Source organism: Pavona decussata, unplaced genomic scaffold (assembly GCF_977016875.1).
Source record: "Pavona decussata unplaced genomic scaffold, jaPavDecu1.1 SCAFFOLD_300, whole genome shotgun sequence".
NCBI lineage: Eukaryota > Metazoa > Cnidaria > Anthozoa > Scleractinia > Agariciidae > Pavona > Pavona decussata.
In genome coordinates, this window is record NW_028145697.1 from 2,203,698 (window position 1) to 2,209,707 (window position 6,010).

Genomic DNA, 6,010 nt, shown 5'->3' on the forward strand with positions numbered 1-6,010 from the left:
ACCCCTGTGAATCTTAAAGTGAATTTGCTCAAAAACTGTCATGTGAGCATGACAGCACGGCACTTAAATGGGTTCTGGAGCGCACAGATCAAAATTTTACTTCTGTGAATGAACATGCGACGTTGGATGGTGTTGTTTATTTCTTTTCATTTGAGTTTACAAAGCTTCTGACACTGTTCAAGGACCATTTATAATATCTTTTTTTGTGGTGAACATGTTTACTTAAAAGACTTTCCTGAGTGTGAAAGCGGTCACGATAAATAACAATGAGCTTAAATTCTAATAAATTATGTCATTTTCAAAGCAAAAGGATCTGTTTCTTTTCTGATGTCTCTTATCTCTAGAAAAAAATTGCTCCACGAGCTCTGCTGCGTTCTCTTTCATGGCTCAGGTCTGTCAATTTGATCTTCTTGTCGTAGCGCCGAACGGCAGACTCGGTAATTTTTACAGTATTCTTCGCCGCTTGGTTTCTTTCAAATTTCTAAATCTCCACGGCATCTAAGCTAGGATAACAATGCTCTGTTTTCGTTTTTGGGTACTAGTATGGTTGCTCTTTTTATTCTTGCTTCTGGTTGTGAGGTTTATTTATCACTGTTTTCACGTTGTTGTTTATATCTCGGCGGTAACAAATTTTAAAAAAAATTTGCTGGTAAAATGTTCAAAGCTACTAGCTCATCTATTTCATCAATGGTTGATGCTTTATGGACTGTAAATTTTTGCATTTTCTTTGTTTTGACTTAAAAATTAAAGCCAAAAATTCAAATAACCCGCCCCAAGAAAAAATTTCGCGCACGGATATTACCATGAATTTCTCTTTCAGTCAGCGAACGATTTGTACTTTATCCGTTTACTCTGATCTCTCAAACAAAATGTCAGTATCGCGATAAAGAACTAAATTCGATTTTGAGACGGCATCACGACTTTATATCGACGGCGTTGGGAGAAAATATATTCCGTACTGGGCTCCGTCGCTTCACGACTCCGCCCAATACGGAATCTATTTCTCCCAACTAGCCGTCAATATAAAATCGAATTTAGTTTAGAGTAATTTAAAATTAAAATTCCTTTCAGAAATACTAAACTTACAAAATGTGACAAAAGTTTGGGACCATGGATCCAAACTATTTAAGGAGCTCAATCTCACTGAGGGGAACAGCTAAAAAATCTAAGCAATTTATGTTTCAAGTCCTGACCAACCAAACACAATGCAGACAATGTTTTTTACCTTTCAAGTCACACTTCACTAGCGCGATTGCAGAACACCCGGCCCATGTCAAACAGGACAATCTACTGCCCCCGCAGTCAATGAGTAATTTAATAGTCTAAGCTAGTAGAAATCGTCACCCTTCAGTCCTGCAGTCCGGTAGTTAATGTATAAGACCTAGTTCATACGTCGAATATAATTTGGATTAATTTATAATTCGAATTGACTTCGCCTGTAAGATGACGATAGTAGAGATTTGATTTAGATGACAAATTAAATTTAACCAACTTTAATAACATGGGATTGGGTGGAACTTGGTGTGGCCAACCTACAACGATTCCAGATTCAAAAAAACGATGAATCGATATTATGTTAATGCATTTTCAAATTTATGCTACGACGTCTGAACTCACATGCCTTTTAGACATTTCATCCGTCTGCCCCAGATAGGTAAAACGTTTGGACGAATTTGATTCCATGAAAAGTTTCATACATCGCTTGCCGCATTATATTTCACTGAAATGCAACGTGTGAACTAGGCCTAACTTAATCTAAGGTTGTACAACTACTTGTGGTCCCTCGTTACGATAGTCGATAACCTTCAGTCAAGCAGTCACGACTTGAGGACTGGAAAATCGAAGCAGTATTTTAACTTGAATATTTAGTGGGCTAGGTATTCTGCAATCTAGCTACACTACCACGAATCCTTCTGGCGAAGTTTACGCGAGTACTGCGTTACGGTAACGGCGGTATTTACCACAATTCACTTCTTACATTCACGAGTCGGCTCACAAGAGCCTTTGATTAGGAAAGACTTCTGCACAGCCCCATACATTAATTATACATGCATTACTGTCATAGTAACCATCTTACACAAAGAACGAGCATGAATAGAGCTTGAGTCGCAAAATGTATACATAATTAATGCATGGGGCCGTGCGGAAATCTCCTGGCTATAACTCAGATCGAGTGCCCAAATATTCGAGGACAAAACACCGCGTACAAGACTTGAACTGATCAGCAGTGCTATCAGATTAAAAAATCAAAGTAAATTAACCGATTTTGTTCACTCCCACAGAATGAACTCAAGGTGTTACCAACCTTATTTTGACTATTTTTAAAGCAACAACAAACGGCACCAGAAAATCTCCAACCAGTCCTCCAACCATCGAGTCTTACCAGGAAGAGGGGGCAACTTCGGCTTTTCGCAATCGGAGATGATGCGGGATATCGTGACGTCACTTCCCGTAAAACCCGGGAAGTTTGAATGATTGATAAACTATAACCTCGCCAAATTTTTTCCTTGGATGATCAGTCAAATAATTCTACGCCAGGCCATCAAAGAATCATAGCTATGTATAAACCTGTTACCATATTACATGAAAACAGCATCATCGCTCATGAAATTAATATTTCAAGTGTGAAAACACGCAAAAGTTTGATACTGGTTGACAGCAAATGCGACAAAACAGTGACGGCCTACGCCTCTTTGAAGAAAGATAACTTGAGAATCCAAAAGAATTTAACAAGGAGGGACAAGTGAGATCTTACTGTGGTTTAGAGGTTTCGACTGGCCATTAAAAACAATTAACTTACAACTTAATAAAAATGATCAGTGGGTTTAAACGCATTTCTCCGGTACTGTCTGGTCGAAAGCTCGCGAAAAGAAAGACGAAAAGCATTCTTTCTAAAGCTATCGGAAAAGCTACGTTGCAAAGAAGCCTTCAGTACAAGGTAATTTACCAGTTGATAATTGTTAATGAGCAACGGGATTTGCTTTTTGATTAATTATCTCACAAAAACAGGAAAACATGAAAAGACTTCTCCTTGCGAGGCCGAGCGGCTGACGCCAGCTTCAAGGCAAAATAGTCCAAACATTCTGTATCTAAACACCACAATTCTAGGGGCAATGCACAAGTTTTTTTCTCACACGTTTAGAATTAGAATTCATAAGGAGGGTCCAATTATTCACTGGACTAGTACTTAAGTTTAACTCAGCTTCTACTCTTACATCATTTTACTAATGAAAATCAACTGAAACACAGTATTCATCGTCTCCTTGCTCATTTGTTTTGTTGATTATTTCAGGTGATAAGTTTATTTTCGTGACAAGATGTCTCCGTATCAGAAGTGTAGAGAAAGCTGGAGATATTGTGAATATGTTTGGCCAGAAAACTGAGCTCAGGAGTACGCGATTTGGTGTGAAAATTTCGAGAAATTTGTCGCAAAAAGTAATGATCAGTTCAAAAGAAAGTCGGTTCCCTCGGGCGTCCGCTCGTTTTGCAAGCTTTTCAAAATTCTGGGTTACTCAAAAAAGTCTTCTTTACAAAGGTTAAATGGCATGGGTGAATTAAAATAAGCTCCTTTGAATCATCATTTTGTATCTATCAATCATTTTAATAATGTTGGAGGCAAATTCACCAGTACTTTGTATAATTAATAAGATGTAATTTTTCTGACGCGGACAATCTCAGCTTTTCCGATCAGCGCAAGTACACGTAACTTTTCACTGCAGTATTTTCAGCATAATTCATGGTTGAAAATAAATGAACACTTACCTATATCGAGAAAAGAAGATTAAAAGTCTACTCAGCAAGAAAACAAACCCCATCCGGAGCCTGGCTGGAAAAAAAAGTCGTTTTATGCAACAAAATTATCAGCGCCATTTTCGAAACTGGACAAAATCCCGCGCTTCACAGGAAGTGTCAGTCACGATGGCCCGTATCATCCAGACAGCCGAGCCCACGAATTGACCTCTCCCTCCTGGTAAGCGCCCTGACGAGATTGACAGACCCTCTGAGCAGACGAAGCTTTATTTTGCTTTTGTCACTATATGCTGTTTCTTAATTATCTTTTTGGTGAGCTCACTAAAATAGGTGCGTAAGATTTTTAATAATTACTTAACATTAAGTAATAAGAACGAAAGCTCGTCGCTTCTCACTCGTTTCGGAATTTCCAAATTTCCGAGGAAAACTGTACCGGAAATTTAGGTTGAATAGTCCGGTAGTAATTTTGATTGGTCGATGGAAACAATGGTCCTTTACGGTCTTGACAAAAAAGACAAGAGGAGACCCCGTGAACAAATCTGTTTGCCTGTGGACAACTGGCCGCTGTTCCCCCCGTGCCAGGGAACTTTGTTACCCAGCGTGCTGTTCGAAAGTTCAATGTGTTCATGGCGCTCTGGCCGCGCTTCTTTCGAAATCTCAGAAGCGAGCTGACTTGGAAGAAAATCTTCCTAGCAAACGTGATACGGCTTCAATTGAGTCGGAGTTGCGCTGGCAGGATAAGTATGCATCTCTACTTTGATTCTATGAAGGAATTAGGACACTGGGTATGATTTCAACGGATTTATTCCGTTTCGTGCTTCGGGCATGGCTGAAATACTGTTCGGCCTTTCGTTACACTTAGCAGTAGAAACCCGAATGACGCTTACTAGCCGAAATCGCTTCGAATCGTCTTGAAAAGCTGGTAAATGACAAAGAATACAATAAGCAGTAAGGTAAGTTGACTTTATTGACAAAACAATGTTTGTTTCTACCATTTTACACAAATCCGTTGTATTCCCATACAAATCCTTATAACTCAACGGTTCTCTGAAATTGAGCTTGGGCTGCCTGTGTTTGAGATAGATTCCGGGATTTCTGGAAATAAGTAATAAAGTGCAAATGAGGTTACTTGGAATTTTTGAAATTTTTTTAGGAACTGGTGTGTCATAGATCTCTAAAACCTTTGCATTCTTAGGAATTTGAAGTTCTTCTAGAATATGCTGTGCATTTTATGGCTTGGAATTTGTAAGAAGTTCTTGGATAACCGGAATTGCAGTTCATTGATTGCTAATTGCTAATGGTATTTCTGGGAATTACAAGACTGTTGTAATAATTTTCAAACACTCAGCCTAGGAGCTTTAATTTTGACTTTCTTTTGCTTGAGATTCCTGTACTTAAGTGCTAGTTAAGACAATGCACTATCAAGTAAGAAATACTGACGCATTTAAATTGAAAACAAAACGCACACCAACCATAACTTGCTTAACACGCGGTTAAATCACTCGCAGACGCCCAAAAAAAGCGGGTTGTCAAAGGCGAAGTCATAGCTCTGCGAGTTAAAGCGAGAGTGGTTTCTTATAAATTTCTCATTTCAAATTTCTTTTCAAGCGAGAGTCGACGGCAGATCGTGAGAGTTGCAACTCTCGTAATGACTCTCGCGCGACTTTCAACGACTCCTGCGCTTTTTTAATCTGTCAAGGCATTTGGAGAGATTGTTGGCACGAACACAATTTAATGAAACACAAGTCTCCTGTTCTTTCAGGAGAATTCGTAGTCTGAGGACTCTACAATGCAATAATGCATTCTTTGAACGTTTTGTAAACTAGAGTCACCATCGGGACCGCGAGTTAGTGCCCTTAATAGCAAGAGTCCGTAAGCTAGAATTCATTTCATTCAAACGTCTGTAATCTATTTTAGCCAGGGTACATTAGTTGCTGTCCGTATTATCGCCGGGGGTGTCCGTAATGGCGTGGTGTCCGCAAGGCTAGCGTTGACTCGTTGACTTTATAAGGTTATTGGACATAAGCCTTGTTTCTATCGAGGTAAGTTCCGAAACTTAAACAAGGGTTCAACCTTATAACCCTAAACTATTGGGAACTCGCAAGACAGTTCAAATTCAGTTGTCACTATTGCCTGCAAACGGAACATTAAACAACAAGCTCTTTTATTAAAGTTAAGGTAATCAAAGTACATTGACGATAACAATTTTAACCATTCTTAAATACGAGCCGAAAAAGCAGGTAAATAGTTTGCTTGCATA